We start from the raw sequence: 22,197 nt of genomic DNA, 5'->3' as shown, positions 1-22,197 counted from the left end.
ACCCAATATATGGTCTATCTTTGAAAATGACCCATGTGCACTTGAGAAGAATGTATATTCTGTGGCTTTGGGGTGAAATTTTCTGAAGATGTCAATTAATTCCATCTGACCTAGTGAGTCATTTAGGATTGATGTTTCTTTGCTGAGTTTTGTTTAGAGGATTTGTCCAATGGTGATAGTGGGTATTAAAGCCCTACTATTACTGTATTGCAGTCAATCTCTCCCTTGATATCCTCCAGAAGATTTTTTAAAAAATGTATTTGGGTGCTCCTGTATTGGATGCATATATGTTTCCCAGAGTTATATCTTCCTCTTGAATTGCTCCCTTTAGTATTATGAAGTGGCCTTCCTTATCTCTTATGTCCTTCACTTTGAGATCTAATTTGTCAGATATAAGTATTGCTACCCCAGCTTTTTTTTTCATTTCCATTCGCCTGAAAAACCTTTTTCCATCCCTCCACCATCAGTCTGTGTGAGTCCTTTATTCTGAGGTGGGTTTCCTGTAGACAGCAGATATATGAGTCATGTTTTCTTATCCACTCAGCTACCCTATGTCTTTTGATTGAGGCATTTAATCCATTTAAAGTTATTATTGATAGGTATTTGTTTGTTGCCTATTTTATTCTTTATGCCTGTGTCCTTCTTTGCTTTCTATTTCTTTTTCTTTTTTTAAAGCAGACCCTTTAGCATTTCTTGCATTGCTGGTTTGGTGGTAATAAACTCCCTTAGTCCTTTTTTGTCTGTGAAACTCCTGATTTCACCCTCAATTTTGATTGATAGCCTTGCTGTGTATAGTATTCTTGGATTCAGACCCTTCCTTTGCATGACTTTGTATATTTCATTCCATTCCCTCTGGCCTGATGTGTTTCTGTTGAGAAATCAGTCACTAGTCTGATGGGGGATCCTTTATAGGTAACTTTCTGTCTCTCTCTGGCCAATTTTAAGATTCTTGCTTTGTCGTTGGTGTTTACCAATTTAATTATAATGTGCCTTGGTGTCAGTCTTTTGGGGTTCATTTTGTTTGGGACTCTGTGAGCTTCTTGGATTTGTGTGAGTGTTTTCTTCCCTATATCAGGGAAGTTATCTGTTATTATTTCTTCAAACAGGTTTTCTATTCCTCGCTCAGTTTCCTCTCCTTCTGGTACCCTTATTGTGCGGATGTTGTTTCATTTCATGTTGTCCCAAAGTTCCCTTAGGCTCTCCTGTTTTTAAAGTTTTTTTTTCTAGATGCTGCTCTACTTGGGTATTTTTTCCTACCTTGTCTTCTAGCTCACTGATGCAGTCCTCTGCTTCTCCTAGTCTACTGATGATGCTTTCTATTGAGTTCTTTATAGCAGCTATGTCATTTTTTTTTATTTCTTTTTGGTTCTTCCTCATTTCCTCTTGGTTTTTACACATATTGTTGAATTTGTCTTCCATTGTTTTCTGCGACGTTATGACCATTTCACTGAATTCTTTCTCTGACATATTGCTTGCCTCCATTTCATTTACTTCCTTTTCTGACGATGCCTCCTTTTCTTTCATATGCGGGCTTTTTCTTTGTCTCCCCATGATCTCTCTTCTCCAGGTGTGTGGTTATGTAGGTCTCTCTCTCCTTTCCCTAGGTGAAATCTGACCTTTCCGTGAGAAGGTGCAGAGCTCATCCGATTCCTTGTGTTCACGTTTCTTGAGATCCAGTGTTCTTGGGTTTGCAGCTGGTCCCTGGGTGTTGTGGTTGTACAGTCCTAGGATGTATAGGCTTGAGGTCCTAATTTCTTAATGACTGCTGGCCAGTAACCACTCTTAGTAACTAGAGGTCACCTTCAGCCCTTGACACATTTTCCCCTTCTCTCTCAACATGGTTGTTTCCTTTCTTCCAGGACACAAGGAGGAAGATTTTTCTCTTCAAATATTTTTGACTTCTAAACCTTATTTTAAAGGGCTCACCCTATTCAATAGTCTCACCCAGGATAATCTCCTTTTAAGTTAACTGAAAACCAACTTATTCATACACAAGAATGAAATCCCCTTATATTCATAGGCCCAACCCTACACTCCAGGGGAGGAGATTATACAGATCTGTACATAAAGGGGTAGGAATCCTGAAAGCCATCTTTGAATTCCATCTGCCAAAGAAGAAATGTCTAGAAGGGATTTTCTAGGGAGGAAATGTGGTCCAAAGCCAAGCTAGAAAAATCTGCAAAAATGTGGTAGCCATGGAAGTATGGACTTATAAATAGAAAAGTAAGGATAATTGGTTAAGATGCTTCAGGTGGATGTTCATTTCATCTGAGACACCTTTTTTTTTTTTCCTGGCAAGGTAGGAGTGAAACACTATATTCTCCACATAAATGCTCCAATAAAAGAGGATTGTCAGAAATCTTTGCCTTGAGTCCTGATGAGATTGCTTTGATAAATTATAGCAAAGGTTGGGAATACAGCTGAAGATTTCCAGATAAAGGCAGAGTTTTGCAATGTTGAAAGAAGCTCTTAAAATAGGCACACATGCCACTAAAGAAAGCCCCTGTGAGAAAACAGAAGACCATCCAATTGTCCTTTAGTGTGGAGGAGCATATTGTACCTTATTTCCTTGAGTTTTTCAGAAAATATTAATGTAGTGACATTCTTCTCAGGAATACATACAGTTTTGAGACATTGAGAAGAACCTCTTCAGGTATCTATTCTTAGTAAATGTAGTGAATTGGGAGTAGTCTTTGACAATGCATGTAAATCGCACATTAAAAGTTAATTTAAACCTGGCCGGCGTGGCTCAGTGGTTGAACATCAATCTATGAACCAAGAGGTCATGATTTGGGGTTGTGGGCTTGATCCCCATTCTGGGGCATGCAGGAGGCAGTCCATCAATGCTTCTCTCTCATCATTGATGTTTCTATCTCTCTCTTCCTCTTCCTTCTTCTCTGAAATAAAATTATATATATATATATTTGAAAAATTAATTTAATTGAACAAATCTCTTCTGGTTTTATTACACAATTAATGGCTTATTATTTTGTCATAAATAGAATAAAATTAAATGTCTGTTGTCTTGTCTAAATTACCTCAATGTATTAAATGATGAGCTAAACTTTATGAGGTTAAAACTGATAATTTTAAAGGATAAGGCTGAAAAACCAAATTGCTAAGTTTAACTTCTATATCTAGAAAGATATTGGTAAAATTTCAATATCAGTTTATATTAAATACTAAGAATTATAAGAAGAAATTAAGTTAGTTTTGTAAAGAGAAGAGCCCATCAGCCTTATTTAAAACTTTAAATTCTATATTTCATAACATACTCAATAATAAAGCAAAAAAGATGGTATAACTATAGAACTTAATACTTTATGCCTAATATTATATTATAATAATTCATTAAAAATATTTTTTAAGCCTCTATTATTTCTATTTATCTACTTGGCTTAACTCTTCTTATCTGAAGCTCCTTAGCACAGGCAGCTTGTCTCACTAATTTTTGTGTTCTCAGCAAGCTTATCTAGGAGCCTGAGACATGGTAAGCCCTCAAAGGTGTTACTGACTGACATTGAATTGGATAAGCTTATACTTGAGAATGACAACTGATCTGTGTTGGTCTTCTACTGATATAGCTGTATTTCACTGGGTTGGCCAGGGCCTACCACTCTTATTAATGTCATTGATAATAGGTAAGAAAACAGAATCATTTTATGCACATGTTACCAAATCAGGTGGGTGGGGGTTACAATTCTCAATAACTTTGAGAAATTTAATGAATTGGGAGATATAACTAAGATGAACGCTCAGCAAGTTTGTTAAAATACCAGTCAGGAAATGTACTCTTTTGTTGAAGTAGAGCTAAAGAGAAAGGAAAAAAGATTGTGAGACAGAGAGAGAGACAGAGAGATAGAGAGGCAAAGGCAGACAGGAAGGAAATAAAGAACAAATAAATTAGGTCTAAGCATGGAAACAAGCTTCAACTTGTTTATATTAAACTGATAAGAACAGATACTACACTTGATCTTAGCCAAAAGGCCGAGAAGCGATCAACTTGTTTATAAATGAGCAGCGAGGAGGTAGTCCTGACTGAACACTGCCTTGATCATACCTTCTACCTCAGAATCTCCAGATTGCCTGTAGGAGAAAATGTAAATTTCATCACACTAGACTGTACTAAATTACTTCTTTGAGTTCCTTCTATTACTGTAAATCTATTGGCATAATATCAAACTTGATTCTCTGAGGGATATTCAATTTGAAAAATTATACCAGTGATAATCTGGGAACTCTTTACAACACAAATTGGTAGGACAAAAAGTAATTTAGCAGTGTCCTGGCATTCAGGTTTTCATGAGAATTTGAGACCAGATATGATCACTGAGTGAGTCATATGAGAAGGGAGAGAGTTATGTTCCGACGCAATTGTTAGGTGAACAAGTCATTAAAAAGGAAGTATGTGTCAGGATACTGAAAACAGTTCTTAAATAGTGGTACTCTGTTGAAGGAAGCTTTCAGAAGTGGCTGTAAAATCTCTGTTTTGGATTGAATGACTTAGTTTTATAGAATGTTAGAGCCAGAAGAGCACTTAGAAAACATCAAATACAACCACATTCCCTTCATGACCCAGAAAGATAAAAACAGAATTAGTGACAGAGTTGGGATGCCTGACTCACAGTCCAGTGCTATTTTCATTACACTACACTAGTAAGTTTCAGATTCTACAAGACCTGTCACTAAACACTGACATAAGACAGACTCATATACTGGGATAAATCATGGGATTTGGACAAACTGTTATGTAAAGGACTACACAATAAGCTAAGGACTGGTGCATTACTTTGTTCTTTCTTTGGTTATAATATGGGGGTACTGTTTATTGACTATTAGAAATTACAGATGTCTTTTAAAAATTTTTATCTTCACCCAAAGATATGTTTTTATTGATGAGAGAGAGAGAGAGAGGAAGAAAGAGAGAGAGAGAAATATCAAGCAGTTGCCTCCTGTACGTGCCCCAACTGGGGATTGAACCCACGATCCTTTGGTTCATGGCACTATGTTCCAACCAATTGAGCCACACAGGAGAGGGCACAGCTTTCTTTTTAATTTTATTGTTTCTAATCTGTTGAGTCCTTATAATTTATGCCAAACTATTAATGTTAAAGCACAGTTGTGATCCTATCACTTTCCTTTCAAAGGACTTCAGTGACCTAATAAGTTGAACTCAAAGCATCATTCAAGACTACAATAATATTTTATCATAACCTTACAGAGTGACTTTCTAAGGTTTATGATTTATTAAAATAGTGTTCAGCAGCCTGGGTGTAAAAGAGAAAAAATGCAAATGCTTAAATTGATGTAATATTAGAGGGGTCCTAGAACAAATGTTATGGAAGAAAAATGGGGTAAAGGAAGTTAAGAATGCTACCTAAAGAATGGTTAAAAGTAAAACCATGAAGAAGTTTAGTAGATTGGGAGAAAATGGATGGACCAGGATACTGGAAAAGAGTCATTGAGGTTTAATAACTGGTGTAGTAGCAATAAGGAATGAAACAACTGAAAATCTAGGAGATTATAGTCAGAGAATGTACACTGGAGTTTAATATTTCAGTTGTGTGCTGATAAATAAGGCCCTAAGTATGATCATGGAATGAGTAACCAAGGTGGAATGTGAATGAATGTTTTTCCAAAAAAGATGATCAAGAAAATCTGAATTCAATTTGTTGGATTGATTGTTTACATGGGAGATGGAGTTACCAGGATTTAGGGTAGAAAGGAAGATTGCAAGCCAAATACCAAAATATTCAGTGAATTATAGAAAAAGAAGTCTGAGGTCAATAGATGATGACATTAATAAAGATAATTAGAGGGTAGCATAGATGAATGGCTTGTACACTGTATGGGAATGCTGGAGTCCCAGGCATTCCTCATAAAGGGCCCAAGCATTCCTCATAAAGGGCCTGAACATGGACTTATTTGGACTCATTCTCTCTGAGTTTCAGCTGCTGGGGCAGCAGCTTGAAAGGAACTGGAGACATACAGGGGAGAACTGAATTGTCTAGCATCAGGGTGAGTGCTTGGGTGGGGGAAGATTTCTGCCAAATAAAAGTGCTGGCAGAGGCCATTGTTCCTTTTCTGAGACCTGCACAACCACCACCACCACCACCACAGAGCCAGCAGGCATGTGCCATATCTGATTCTCCATACTGTTTGCCCTACCTTGGTGATTCCCGGAAACCCAACCCCACAACTTGCAGGCCCACCCAAGCCATTTCCAGTGGCTTTTCCATAAAAATGGCCTCTCTTGCCTCATGCTTTGGACTTTTCTATCAAGCAAGCAGCATCTGGCCACTGCATTTGCATACCTCTTGCTAAGTGGCCCCAGGCACTATTGGCAGTTGGCCTTGATTCATGCTTGGGCACCTTTAGGCTCAACACAAGTAGCAGCAATCTGCAGATTGCTCTGTAACTCATGCCAGGTGGCCCCAGGCAGGGCACAAACATTGGCTGTACCTGAACCTTCTGTGAGGCCCCAGAGCCAGTGTACCTGGTGGACAGCTTCAGACCATGCCAGATTGCAACCCTACCATCTTCACGAGCAACACAGTCAAGGGGTGAACTTGGTGAGCACCAAAGCCCCACTGAAGGAAGTTCTGTTCCATAGGGTTGGCTCCTGCACAGTAGCTCCTCCACTGTAGTCACAGCTGGTCCTAGCAACTGATTGTCCTAGGGGTCAATCCCTCTCAGTGATACCCACAGCAATCAGGGGTGCACCTGGAGCACTCAGTTCATATGACTGGGAAGGCTGTGCCACTGGACCCTACAGGACACCTACTACACAAGGCTACTCTATCAAGTCTGGGAGACATAGCAGCTCTACTAAGTACATACAAACATACATAAGGAAGCAGCGAAAATGTGGAGACAAAGAAAGAGGTAACAAATAAATGAAAGGAGAAATCATCAGAAAAAACTAAATGAAACAGAGGCAAGCATACTACCAGATACAGAGTTCAAAACAGTAGTTATAAGGATGCTCCAGGAACTTAGTGTAAACTTCAACAGCATGAAAAAAGGACCTAGAAATCATAAAAAAAAGAAACATTCAGAAATGAAGGATTCGCTAACTGAAATGAAGACTATATTAGGGGAAATTAACCGTAGAATAAATGAAGCAGAGAATCAAATCAGTGATTTGGAATATAAGGAAGCAGAAAACACCCAATCAGAACAGCAAATATAAAAAATAATCCAAGAAAATAAACATAGTGTAAGGAGCCTCTGGGAAAACTTCAAGTATACCGGCATTTGTATCATGGGGGTGCCGGAAGAAGAGAGAGAGTAAGAAATTGAAAACCTATCTGAAAAAATAATGACAGAAAATTTTCTTAACTTGGTGAATGAAATAGACATAAAACTCCAGGAAGTGCAGAGAGTCCCAAACAAGATAAACCAAAAGAGGCCCACATCAAGAAACATCATAATTAAAATGGCAAAGGTTAAAGACAAAGAGGGAATCTTAAAAGTGGAAGAGAAAAGCAGTTAGTTACCTACAAGGGAGCACCCATACGACTGTCAGCTGATTTCTCAATAGAAACTTTGCAGACCAGAAGGGATTGGCAAGAAATATTCAAAGTGATGAAAAGCAAGGACCTACAACCAAGATTACTCTATCCAGAAAAGCTATCATTTAGAATCAAAGAACATATAAAGAGCTTCCAAGATAAGAAAAAGCTAAAGGAGTTCATTATCACTAAATTGGTATTACATGAAATGTTAATGGGTCTTCTTTAAGAAGAAGAAGAAAAAAGGAAATAAAAAATATGAACAATAAAATGGCAATAAGTACATATCTATCAACAAATAAATCTAAAAGCAAAATAGATGAACAAGTAGAACAGAAACAGACTCATAGATACAGAGAACATTTTGATGGTTGCTAGATAGGAGGAGATTTGGGGACATAGGTGAAAAAGGTGAAGAAATTATGAAGTACAAATTGGTTGTTACAGAATAGGTACTGGGCCAGGCGACCTCAGGCTGTACCCCCCACCCCGCCACTGGGGGATCTGAGGCTGTGCCCCCCACCAGGCGGGGCTTGACAGGGGTCCTGAGGCTGCTCCCCCTCCCAGCACCAGCTGGGGGACCTGAGGCTGCTCCCCCCACCCAGCAGGGCTTGATGGGGGACCTGAGGCTGCACACCCCCTGGCACCAGGCCAGGGGACCTGAGGTCATGCCCCCTACCTGGTGGAGCTTGATGGGGGACCTCAGGCTTCTCCCCTTACACTGGGCCGGGCCAGGGGACCTGAGGCCGTGCCCCCTGCCCCGGTGCTGGGCTGGGGGACCTGAGGCCGCCCCCCCGTGCCTGGCAGGGCTTGAAAGGGGACCTCAGGCGGCTCTCCCGCCTCAGGCCAGGAAACCTCAGGCTGTGCCCCCCACCAGGTGAGACTTGACGGGGGCTCTGAGGCTGTGCCCCTTCCCAGCGCCAGGCTGGGGACCTGAGGCTGTGGCCCCCACCTGGCAGGGCTTGACAGGGAACCTCAGGATGCACCCCCTGCCCGGCAGGGCTTGATGGTGGACCTCAAGGTGCGCCCCCTGCCCAGGTACTGGGCCAAGGGACCTTAGGCTACTCCCCCCGCCCTGGGCTGGGGGCCCTAAGGCTGTGCCCCCCACCCGGCGGGGCTTGAGGGGGACCTGAGGCCACACCCCCTGCCTGGTGGGGCTTAACAGGGGACCTCAGGCCGCACCCCCCACCCAGCAGGGCTTGATGGGGGACCTCAATGTGCGTCCCTGACCCCAGCCTGGGCTGGGGGACTTCAGGCCACCCTCCCACCCCAGAACTGGGTTGGGGGACCTCAGGCTGCACCCCCCACCCTGGCACCAGGCCAGGGGACTTCAGGCCATGCCCCCTGCCCCGGCACCTGGCCGAGGGACCTCAGGCCATGCCCCCCGCTTGGCAGGGCTTGACAGTGGACCTGAGGCAGCACCTCCGGTGGTGCACCCCAGACTCTGACAGGAGGAAGATTTTCATATACATTTTACTAATTTTCTTTCATCTCTGACACTTCTATTATAAAGAAAGGGCAAATAGCAATATTAAAATGTTTCCTCTAATTAATCCCCTTTTAATGTGCACAAATTTCATGCACTGTGCCACTAGTATGGTCTATAATGTTCTAATAACTAAGTATGGTGTCAGATGGGTGTGAGATTTATCAGGATGATCACTTAGTAAGTTATATAATGCTTAATCACTGAGGTTTATGCCTGAAACGAATATGATATTGTATGCCAACTGTAATTGAAAAATAAAAAATGAAAAAATAACAAATTATATAAAGTGGCACCAGGGAGCCAGGAGATATACAATGGATGCTCTAGCTCTCATAGTACATGCAATATATAAAAATAAGCAGCTTACTATTTTGGCTGTGTTAGCAAACATTTTTTTTCAGTTACAATTAACATTCAATATTACATTAGCTTCAGGTGCACAGCATAGTGGTTAGACATTTATATAACTTATGAAGTAATCTTCCAAAAAATCTAGAACCCCTTTGACATCATATGTATTTATTACAGTATTATTGTCTATATTTCCTTTGCTGTACTTTATGTTCCTGTGACTACTTTTTAAAAACTACTTTTTAAAAAATATGTTTTAATTGATTTTTTTTAGAGAGAGAGGAAGGGAGAGGGAGAGAAATAAACATTGATGTGAGAGAGAAACATCAATCAGTTGCCTCCCATATTCACCTGGACCAGGGACTGAATCTCCAACATGGGCATTTGCCCTGACCAGAAATCGAATCACTCTACTTCAAGTGCATGGGACCATGCTCAACCCACTAAGTCACACTGGCTAGGGCTGTGAATTTTGTAACTGCCAATTTGTACTTCTTAATCCCTCACCTTTTTTTTACTAACCCCAACACCCCTCCCACCTGGCAACCATCAGTTTGTTGTAAACTGTCTACTTTTGATGGTGAGGACAAAGTTTCTCTTGGGGTAGGGATAATTATTTGAAGAGATTTAGGATGTAGGAGCACTTATAATGCTGAGAGTGTTCCAGAGGGCAAAGTGGGAAAAGGGTTAGTAGAAATGTTATATGTGGAAGGAAGAATTAGGAGGGAGGAAGTACAGGTTATTCTCAGGATGTTAGAACCTTAGAAAGCAGTTGACCACAGAAGTCGATGGTTCAACTACAGGATTCATTTTTCTGTTTCTAGTTACTTCGTGTTTCTACTTCTTTTTACTTTTTGTTAGACTCATTTCTTTATTTGTCTAATCTCTACTACTAAATTATAGACTTTTTTAGAACAAAAACTGGGTATAATTAATATGAATACTTTCTATAGAATCTATCAAGGAGCATTACATTTGGTGCCCAATAAATATGTTAAATCAGACTAACTTATTTCAAAATTGCTTTATTGAGGTACATTGGATCTATAGTTCATTCATTATAGTAATTTTTTCTTTTTTCTTTGGTGTAACTTTTAAAAAAATACATTTTTATTGATTTCAGAGAGAGAGAGGGGAAGAGAGCTAGAAACATCAATAATGATGAGATGCCACCTCCTGCATGCCCACCACTGGGGATCAAACCCCCAACCTGGCATATGCCCTGACCGGGAACCGAACTGTGACCTCCTGGTTCATAGGTCACACTCAAACACTGAGTCATGCCAGTTAGGCCCTTTGGTGTAACTTTTAAAACAGTAATGTCCCCCCCCCCCCAGAACATCTTACCAAAGCAAAAAAGTACAACGTTGCATGAGAGCTAAATTTAAGCTGCTTGTTCCTCATTCAACTAAAGTGACATGCAAGTCTGACAGCAGAATTATGATTTACTGTGGGTCAGATAAAAGTGGGTTCAGTAGGTTCAACTATATTGCAAGTTCCTTGAGTGGTTATATCTTCATGTTTTCGTTTTCCTATTTTACTTCCCCTTATACTTCTCCATGTTTCTTCTAGAGTGGTTAGCATAGTGCTTTGACTAGCAGGAACATAATGGACAGCTAGTGAAATTCTATGCTATTCTCTTTTAATAAAATATTATTGAACCATGTCTGTAAAATATGCTTCTTCTTATTCCAAGAATAGGTGTCAGTTTGAGCCAGAAGTAGTCTTTCTGATCCTGTTCTAATGAATTTTTACATGTGAAAAGCTGAATCCTGAGGATGATAGTAGAATGGTCATGACTTGCTCAAGAGCACATAGCTAGTAACAAGGCAGCAAGTAGAATCCAGGCTTTACAGTCATCAGTCTGCTGTCCCAATACCAGCTCTTCCTTTTGATTTCCCTTCATCAATAACAGATTTCCTAGATAGTCAATTGAGGTTGTCAGAGTGCAACCAAAATCTGTGACATGCAAGTGTATGGTGTTTAGTTTTTGCTTCTCTCTTTCCCTTCAAGAATTTATCAATTTCCATGGCATAATATGATTGCTTTCATGTGGATAACTCAAAATCTTCCACCCTGGCCAGTGTGTCTTAGTTGGTTGGGTGTCGTCCTGTACATCAAAAGGTATCTGGTTTGATTACTGGTCAGGGCACATGCCTGGGTTGTGGTCTCAATCCCCAGTAGGGGGCATGCAGGAGGCACCCACCTGATGTTTCACTCTCACAGCAATCTCTCTTTCTCTCTCTCAAAATCAATAAAAAATCTTTTAAAAATATCTCCATCTCAGCTACAAAATACTCACTTTAACACTAGTCTCTCATTTTCAACTGCCTATTAGATTGCTTTTCTTGGATCACATGCCTTGTTCTTTTCAAATGTTTATAGACAAATATATGTTTTTTCCTCCAAAATCAACTTCTCCCACTAATTTTTCTTTTCTTTTTCATGGACATGAATAGTCTTCCAGTCACTGAGGCACAGAACCTGGTAATTATATTTGATGCCACTCCAACCTGATCTCATCCCTTTCATGCAAATTCCAAGTTCAGTTCATTCTTTTATTGTAGTATCTACTGATTCTCGCTCTTCCACCAAATCAGTTCAGGATTCTTATTACATGACTAGAGGCCCGGTGCACAAAAATTTGTGCACTCGGGGGTCCCTCATCCTGGCCTATGCTCTCTTGCAGTGTGGGACCCCTCGAAGGATGTCCACCCCAGTGGGGACCCTCACCCCATGGAGGTTTGGCCAGTCTGGGTGAGGGACTGATGGCTGTTTTCAGGCTGGCCACATCCCTTTTAGGGTCTATGAGGTCTAGGGAGAAGTATGTTTTTGTGTGTGGAAATGTAGATGCTATTGTGCAAGGATCTAGATAATAGTGTAAAGTGGAAGTGAAATGTGGACACCTCTAAGAGGGTAGAGTCTATCTAAAAAACCCTGTAAAATCTAAAAGAGTATAAGGGACCATGACTTGTGAATAGACACTTTATAAATCACTGGAGAAGAAAGGAATGGGGGTAGGCAAATGAATCCACACATTTAGAAAGAAATAGAAGGCAAAGAGCTTAAAACAAAGAAAGGCAAAAGTGTTCTGGTGGGGCTGAAGGAGAGTTCAAAAGTGGTCTGAGCCAGAGATTTATGAGAATCTGAAGACCGTGACAGTAAGTTCTGGGTAAAACTAATTATGGGTGTTTTTAATTCAGTCAACAGGAGAGACTGAAAGATTAAATCAGTATTCAGATGTATTTTTATGACTCTATTAAATTGAATGACTCCCCAAGACTTCCTTTACCTTTCTAGTAAATGTTAGCATGCACCGGATGGTCTGTATGTATTGGAGGACTGCCAACAGAAGGGGGGTGATGAGGGCAGCGTCAAAGCAGAAGAGGAAGTGGGGGAGGTTGCAACTCAAGGCTCAGCTTTCTAAGGCAGATACTTCTTCCACTTTTGCTGAGCAGTGGCCAGATGCAGGAAACTTGGTTATCATGAGGGTGCAGCTCATGGGGCCCTACTTTTATTTGGTCAACTCCCCAATACCCCTTTTTCTTAATCTCCATGTATCCTATTATTGTCAAATGAAAAAAGTTAGTTGTGCTGTTCAGCCCAAAAGGCTGAGCTCAGGAAGGTGAGGGACAATGCCCCCCACCCCCAGCTTTATTGAAGTATAATTGATGAATAAAATTGTAAGATATTTAAAGTGTACAATGTGATGATTTGACAGATATCTACATTATGAAGGGGTTATATCCAAGTTAATTAACTGGGACAATGTTTTATTACTTTTTAAAATATATTTTATTGATTTTTTTACAGAGAGGAAGGGAAGGGGACAGAGAGTTAGAAACATGGATGAGAGAGAAACATCCATCAGCTGTCTCCTGCACAACCCCCACTGGGGATGTGCCCGCAACCAAGGCACATGCCCCTGACTGGAATAGAACCTGGGACCTTTCAGTCCACAGGCCAACACTCTATCCACTGAGCCAAACCGGTTACGGCTTTATTAATTTTTTGATACGCAGGTATTTGTTGGATGGATACATGAATGGAGAATCACCAAAGAAGAGTATTTTGAAAACAAAGCACTATAAAAATGCAAATTGTTATGTTTCTCTTTCCTGCTCATACTGGACTGAGCTCAGGTTCCACTTCCAGACACCAATTTTGATCACCCCATTCTACATTTGTATTTCTATTTTTGAACTTGTATTGTGTTTATAGCTTGTACCAATAATATGGCATTCAGCATTCTAATACCTTGTATTATATCTTTTTAAAAATATATTTTATTGATTTTTTACAGAGAGGAAGGGAGAGGGATAGAGAGTTAGAAACATCGATGAGAGAGAAACATCGATCAGCTGCCTCCTGCACACCCGCTACTGGGTATGTGCCCGCAACCAAGGTACATGCCCTTGACCGGAATCGAACCTGGGACCCTTGAGTCCACAGGCCAACACTCTATCCACTGAGCCAAACCGGTTAGGGCTTGTATTATATCTTTTAACGCGTAGGAATCTTGTCTCCCTAAGTAGATTGTGAACTACCCTAGGACAAAAAGAAAAAGTCCAGCCTTTTTCTTTCTTTAACTCTGTGAATCCAAAGCCTAGCCTATTACAATGTTTCACACATAGAAAAATGTGCAATAAATGTTAATTGAGTGATTGGTTATTGATTGACTGCAGCAAAGCTATACATCTTCCATGGGGTTTTAATCTATAAACAACCAGGCTTCTACTAATGATCTCAGTGGCTTTCCTCCATGTAATAAAAGATTGAGGGAAAAGGAGTAGAAAGACCCTCCTGTCATCACTGTAGCCTTATTATCACAATAAGTAGCTTTTTCACTTGGCTTTTTCAAGGATATGCTTAGCAGCATCTTCACTGGTACTAGAAACTACAGGGGAGTTGGTAGTGTACTGCTGACAGTTCTAAGATGTTTCCTCTCTAGTAGTTTATTCATTCTTAAGGGGAGAACATCACACTCATCAAATTGGGCCACTCTGTTGTCAGTTGGATTCCAAACGCAGGATAATGCCAAGTCCAAAAAGGACTTGGACTATGGCATTCAGAGCTAATAACACAGTGTGCCCAATGTATAGTACTGTGACAAATATTTATTCTGTATCATCAGAATTAAGTGATGCATAAGAAGAAACTTGAAGGGAAATGCAAATCACAAAATAGCAATAGATACCTTGAGGAGTGTATGAGTGTGGGTGGGAATGCACAGTGGAAGAAAAGGTCTATCCTTAGTCCGAGTGATATAAATATGTTATAGACATATAGCTTATATACATCTGCAATTATGGTAAAGCACTAATTAGAGGGCCTACCTTCTTCCAGGGATACATGAATAAGTCTCTAGTTAATTACCAGAAACTTGGAATCCTTGTAAGTTCTGAGGCCATTGCTCATAGCTGACTCTGAGGCCTGCCCCTAACTTCTTGGTATTTAGATGCCTGGATCTTGGAAGCAAAATAATTATTCTCTAGGAGATTGCTTTTATTGAAGGCCTTTGTCTTAAACAAGAATTAAAATTTAGTTTAAACATAAAGGGCAACAAATTTTGAATGAAAAAAAAAAAGCTTTTGATATCTTCTGAGGCCTGAACTTCATAGGAATTTCGGAATAAGTACCTCAGATGTGTCAGAGATGTGTCAGAGATGTGTCAGAGATGTGTCAGAGTGCTGTTTCTGTTAACTTTATTCCATGTATCATGTTGAATCCATGACAGTAGAAAGACAACACTATATAAAAAAAGAAGCTGTTAATATGAAATAGATGAGAAATCTTAAGTTGTATATGTTAGACATCTCAAAATGTGATTCCAAACTGGATTTTTTTTTCCTTTTTAGGGAAAAGTGGTTGATAGAAAATTAAAGAAAGCCTGACTATGCCAAGTTTAGATCTCAGCTCCTTTTTCCTTTTCCATCAGCCACATTTCAGTAGGCGCTCAAATGTCTGGGATATTTTGACTCAATAAACAAGCTAAATAAATAAGATAATTACATTTTATTCCTCAAAAGGAAAACAAACTCTGTTTAAGTGCTCAAGGGTCTATGTTTATTTTTCTGCTTTGTCTCTTTCTCCCTATTTTATAGCAGGGCCCGGCCTTAACTTCTTCTAAATATTTATTGATTTTTCTTTCTCTTTTCTCTCTTATGAATTTCCCTCTAAATGCAGAAGCAAAACTGGTGGGGCACAAAGAATAGAGAGGTCATGATAAGATGAGATGAAATGAGGAAGCAGGGTGAAGAGTTTTGTGATGCATGACTTATGTTTAAACAGTGGTCTTCTCTACCTACCTATAAAGAATTCTCAATTGAAGGCAAAAATAATTGTCAGTTGATGGTGTTTTAGCACCAGTATTGTAACATGAATTACAGGACTTAAGATGTCTGGATTTATAATCTGGTTAAATGACTTCCTTTGTTGTCTTTTCTGTAAGAATAATGATGTACCACTATCTGCTATGAGTCTATCAACAATCAACAATCAATACAAATCAACAAATTGGTATTCTGATTCATGAATCACTTTTGTAGGGTTGGTTAGCATGAATCTGTCTCCTGGACGTTTGCTCATCCTATTGAACTGGAAAATGTTTCTCACTGGCTTTCAAATTATACCTTGTAGACATCTATGTAGTCTGAAACCCAAATAACATTGGTTTGAGGGATAAAAATGACTTTAGGTCTTTGTATTTTATGGAGAGACACATGCACTTTACTTACCTATATATTCTGGGAACCTGATTTGTATTATAAACAAATTGCTGGTTGGACAAGTGGCTTTAGGACAGAGCAGTGAAATATTGTGTTACATTCAGAACCTGATGTAAAAATTGTTTTGAACCTTACGATGGACATAATGGAAGTAATAGCTAATGAATAAATATGGATAGTGTTTTCACAGAAATACTTCTTAAATACTACTCTTAAATATTTTATTCCTCTCTCTCTAAAATCAATAAAACATTAAAAATAAATAAATAATAGGTAAATAAAATTCAGGTATTGTAAAGTTAGTGGTTACCAGAGGGCTGGCTCCTTCTGACATGTCCAAGGAGTTGGATGGCATTGCTGATACTTATAGTGAGGCTCCTGGTATAGAGCTATAGTGTTGTAAGCAGAAAGTAACTGGCCCTACTCCCTCCATATGCTATCAAATTTGTTGTGTATTTTATTAACTTGGAATGGACTTTAAACAAAACCCTTTAGTAAGGTGGTTTATATTTTCAAGTTGCTTTCATATTTGTATTTATTATTTTAATCATCTAAAATATTCCTATAAGCTCATTACTATGTTTGGTACATGAGGAAACCAAGAAAAACTGATGCTTAGTAATTTGCTAAAGACCACATAGCTGATAAACAAAAGTAGAATGAACTCCCAGCTATCCAGGCTGTTTTCTTTCCACTGAAACCTGAGCAGCAAGGTAGTTTAGAGCAGCCACTGTTAAGTTGCAGCGTTTATGATAGAGTTCAAACTAGAAGATTGCTTGAAGCAAAAATTCTCCATGTTTGCTTATGTTAGAGTAACTTAATATTTATTGATTGTTCATGGTGTTGATAAAGCATGATGCTAGTTATTGTTGGGAAGGGGAAATTTAAAAGAATAAATAACTTGATACCTTTCCTCAAGACGCTTGGTATCTTTTGAGAATTGTATTTCTGTACCAGAATAGTGAGAAACTAGGAAAATTCCTAAGTAAGTGGATGGAATAGGAAATGGAGACAAGGAAATTAAACAAGCTAAACAATTTGGACAGCTGCAGTTGGCTTGTAAATAACAAGTCATTCTCTTCCCGAAACCATGGACACTGAAGGCAAATGGTTAAAGCCTCCTCAATTAGAGAATACAGGAAAGGAGGGGCTAAGGGGAAAGGAAAAAGGGCAGTTTTATTTTATTTCCTAAAGAGAAAAGCCAGCAGTCTCAGGGCTTGGCAAGATAAAGTTGCCAAGTACTTCTCATGAATTCTGGGAAGGCCACAGCAAAGTAAAATGGCACCTTGAGAATTAATCTGTACCAAAATATCCGGCAAAGGAATTTTAAAACCTATAAACAAAAAGGAATAAAATATTAAACCTCTACCAGGTGGGGACTTCCCAAATTAGTTGGGAAGTCAATCTGCACCTTATAGGGCAGGTATATTTTGATAAATTTGCTTGCTTTGCTTCTTTAATAAATTTGCTTTGTTATAAAGAAATCATTTGCTATCACTTGTTTGAAGTCTTTAATGCAAGACTGACAAGAACCAAGAAGGGGACAGCCCTCCCCCTCCAACTCACAGGGGCTGTCAGATAACACCTTTTCTGGTGTTTTGGGGTGCCTATAACATTTCTGTGGTTCTTATTTCTGAAGACCCTCTTCTTCCTCTGGCCTGAAAATGTAGAAACTGCACAAATTTCAGTCCTTGGTCATCTCTTAGATTTACTTTCTCTAAGTTGAGCCATTTTTATGGCATTGGCTATCAATCATACTCCCCAGATTTAACTTTGGCCTGTACCTCTTACCCATTACTTACATTCAGGGCCATTATTTCCAACCATCCATAAGACATTGTTTCTTGGAATTTTTGCCATCTCCTCAAACTCAATAGGTCAAAACAGAACTAAGCATGTTCTACACTCCCCATTTATATCCCCAACTTACCTGATTCTAGGAATAGCAGTAGCATCACAGATATCAAAGGTTCAAAATTTCAGAGATATTGCTGACTTATTTCTTTCTTATTCTGCCTTATCTAATCATTCACCTACTTCCATCTATTATTCCTTTTAAATGTTTCTTGAGTTCTTATAAAGTCAATTTCCACTGCTATCAACCTAGCCTAGAGCTTCATTAAATTTTACTCCCATCTCCATTTTTCTCAAGGTGTAGTCAGAACTATGAAACTCTGTCAGATTCATATTCTCAAAATGTTTTCATCACTTATTCAAAGTTTGCTAATAAGATTTCCCATTAAAAAGTTCCTGGAATTCAATGTCTAATAATCTTGTCTTAAATTTCTATCCAAATTCATTTCCTGTTATTCTTCAACTCAATCCCTTTATGTAACAGATCAGGCTCCTTGGTGTACCCTGCAGGTACAACAGTAAGTTCCTCAAAGGCAGGAACTACCACTTACCTTGCTCTGTGCCACAAACTGTATTGAGCTTAGCCAATACTTATTTACTGGATTGCAATGTATTTGAGATATTGTCATAAGAACATAAGAAATAGCAAAATGGGTCAAAGTAGTAGTCCAAGCAGAACTATAGTTTTTGGGAGATTATGATAGCTTTCTTCCATGACATTAAATGCGCAAGGTTGGATATGTACCTTAAGGAAATCGTTGCCATTTCCTTAATCCAGGAATGGGGGATCTTTTTTTTCTGCCAAGGGCCATTTAGATGTTTATATCATCATTCACAGGCCATACAAAATTATCAACTTAAAAATTAGCTGGCTATATTTGATTAAACATTTAATTAACTCACCTCTAATGCCTTGGCAGGGTCAGACTAAATGATTTTGCAGGCCTTAAAAGGACCGCAGGCCAGACGTTCCCCACCCCTGCTTAATTCCTTATCATCACCAATGATGCAGCAAAGGCAGATTTATAATTTCCTGCACCGTGGAAAAAAATCTTGATTTTATTCCAGATAACTAGTTTCTAAACACATCAAAAGTTTGATTAAAGGCAGGAGGAAAAAGGTACTAGAAAATGAAATTGATAGTTCTACATTAGGAAGACACAGAAACGCTGGATTGACTGGACTTAACCGGCAAACTTTCTTTAGCCTACCATTCTTTTGGGGCTCACTGGCTCCCAGGCTGGTTTATTTTATTTGCAGGAACTGATGGGCATACAATGCAGTCTCAAGTCCAGGTTTAGTTATATTTTGTTTTTGAATAATCATCTGATAAATATATGGTGTCATGGCCTCTCTCTGGATTTCAAAGCAATCAGATCACTGGAAGGCAGAAAAACTGAATTAAAAATTCTAGGACTTTTCTTTTTTTAGCTACTGATGGAACCCACAAACAATTTCTTTACCCCTGAAAACAGCTTCTTTGCTGCTAAGTAGAAGAATGTGCCTGGCCAACGATTTTAATTAAAATGTATGAAGTGTTGGCTCTGTAAACCTGGTTTATGTCAGATATGTCTAAGATACTAAATAGACCATGCAATTTCCTTATAGTTCTGAGAGCTTTCTATTTTCAGTCTCTAGTCATAACTTGCCAATTTCTAGTTATGTGATATGTTTACAGATTATTTCTTAGCCTCTCTGAGTCTATTTCCTTATTTTCAAAACAGGGATAGTAACACTTACCCCATCTAAATTGCAGAATATTGAGAGGTTCAAGTGGGATAATTAATGTTAAACTACCAGATAATTCTTCACTGGTTTACCTTCAGCAGTCATTATAAATTTTCTTTCAACAGTGAAGGAAACTGCCACTACAGATTAGAGAAACTCCATTAAGGCCTTAAAATAGGATTTTGAAATATGCCCCACATTTCCAACTTAATTGCACAGGTGCTGGAGGCTGGGGGAATGTATTCACTGTATTTTGCCGCATTGAGCCCCTACCTAGAAGAAGCACTGAGCAGACTGATTGGATTATCAAATCCCTGACCAATAAAAAAGGCAGAAAGAATTCAATTCATACTGGCAGCCTAATTTAAGGCAGGTAGGGTAGATCCCCAAACTCCCAGAAATTTGTTGAAATCAACAGAAATTTACTACATACAGTTCTAGTCCTAGCAATGAAACATTGAATATCCTTACCTGCTAAGTTCAAGGTTGACACTTCAGGGTCCTTTTGAACTCACTCTCAGAAGCAAACTCCAAGTCTTCAGTAAATCCAATCTACCTGTTTCTTGGAAAGATAAGCCGTCATTGGTGATCTCCACAGTGAATCTAAATAATCTAGACAAGCGCAGTTCATTCACAGGACGCCTGCTCTTTAGGCAAGTTTCTTTGAAAAGATGGGTTGCTGTTGTTTTTAAGAGCAGAGAGGGTAGAGCACATGTCAGCCAATGTATACAGATTCTTCTTCCTCTTTCAGATTAGTTTTCAGACTGTTTTAAGTAAGCCTAAGTTTTACTTCTCTGGTGCCAAATGGGGGAGGGAAAAGAAGGGGGAGGGAAGAAGAACAGAAACTGGAGACTTGCAGGTTATTTTGTGTGTAAATGAGCTTTTATCCCTAGCTCCAGCAACAGAATCTTCAGGAAATCACACAGCTGCTCTGAGATGGGAAGCAGGAAGGAATATATTCTGTCCAGCTTAGTTCTCTCTGACTTTTATGACTTGGGGTTGGTTAGACTATTTGTAGGCGGAGAAAGATAATCCTACCAGTATATAGTAATTTGTCATTATGTGAAACTTGATCTTAAGCAAGATAAATTAATTCTCTCTCTTTCTCTCCCTCCCTCCTTTTTGACACTCATGGCTCTGTCCACATTCTAAAAAGGCTTTTCTTTTCTGGTGCCTTATGTCCTGGAAAATAACTGCCTTAGTTTGAGCTTGGTTTTCTGAAATCCCCATGACAATACATTGCCTCCACTGAATTAAAAGTGGTTTGTTTTCTGTCACACAGAGAATAGTCTGGAATGTTTGGGGTTGCTTTCAGTGGTTCTGTGTTAGGGTTTTGGAAGCTAAGATAATGCTCTTGACCTTTGGCTAGGCTCTGGGGTGTTGTTAGAGCTATGAGATGCTCTGTATGGCTTCTGGAAGATAGGGACATGACAATATGCTACATGCTGATTTGAGTTTGGTGTAGCATCTTGATGTTGTGAACCAAATGAAGAGACCCTGATGTGAGTTTTTTACATCAATTATATTGAGTTATATTATACTAGAGGCCCGATGCATGACATTTGTGCATTGTGGCGGCGGGGCGGGGGGGTCCCTCAGCCCAGCCTGAGCCCTTTTGCAGTCCAGGACCCCTCAGGGGATGTCCACCTGCTGGCATAGGCTCTCTCCCCACACTGCCATGAGCCCTGCTTCTGGCTGAGCAGCGCTCCCCATGTGGGAGTGCACTGACCTCCAAGGGGCAGCTCCTGCATTGAGTGTCTGTCCCTGGTGGTCAGTGCACATCATAGCGACTGGTAGTTCCACTGTTCGGTCGATTTGCATATTAGGGTTTTATTATATAGGATAAGACGGTCTATATGGGGATAGGCATATTTATGCTAATTTTAACACTTCAAAAACATGTCTGGATAATTAATAACTAACTTGATTGTACTCAGTAAAACATGAGCCCAGTAACAGCCCTTTGGCCTGTTACATGCTGCAGGAACAAAGCCATTTATCTAGTGTCTGCATCTGTAGATACCAGCATTATCTCACACCCAACCTGACACCAGGGCTCTAAGGTTTCTGAAATATTCATCTTTGTTCATAGAATTCTTGGTTGTGGTAGTGGTTGGAGGAAAAGGCCAACAAACCAAATCAAAAGGGTAGATAATATTTAGATCCAAGACCAGACACTTTAATCATCTCTGGGGAGTTTTACTAACTAAAGGGACATTATAACTAAAATTTCTTCAACTAAATATATGTCCCCAGAGATCTAGAGGAAAGTTCATAAGGGAGAGAGAGGTTAGCTATCACTTCCTCTCCAGTCTGGACTGTTATAGCTATCGTAAGCTATGGTAGAATGGTAGTTCATACTCAGGTGAGGAAAGAAAGAAAAAGGAACTACGTTTTTCACCTTCAACATGGCACCACAGCAGCCATGGAAGAGAGGGGATACCCTGTGTTACTTCTCTGTCCTTCCCTACTCATTTTCTTTCTTAGCTGCTTCTCTGCTTTCTGAGTGATAGGAAGGGCAGTACTCCACCAA

General features: G+C 39.5%; 1 protein-coding gene across 1 annotated transcript in view; it reads right to left on the bottom strand.

Moving 5' to 3' along the window:
* The window catches only part of CYSLTR1 (cysteinyl leukotriene receptor 1), a 38,925-nt gene extending 18,291 nt beyond the window's left edge, over window positions 1-20,634 (bottom strand). Inside the window, exon 1 of the mRNA XM_005872857.2 lies at window positions 20,136-20,634. The gene's annotated coding sequence lies outside the window, so the exon portion shown is untranslated. The remainder of the gene's footprint in view (window positions 1-20,135) is intronic.
* Window positions 20,635-22,197: the final 1,563 nt, after the last annotated feature.

Source organism: Myotis brandtii, unplaced genomic scaffold, assembly GCF_000412655.1.
Source record: "Myotis brandtii unplaced genomic scaffold, ASM41265v1 scaffold394, whole genome shotgun sequence".
In the NCBI taxonomy this organism is placed as follows: domain Eukaryota; kingdom Metazoa; phylum Chordata; class Mammalia; order Chiroptera; family Vespertilionidae; genus Myotis; species Myotis brandtii.
The sequence above is the reverse complement of the archived record's forward strand: the minus strand, read 5'-3'. Positions and strand labels throughout refer to the sequence as shown.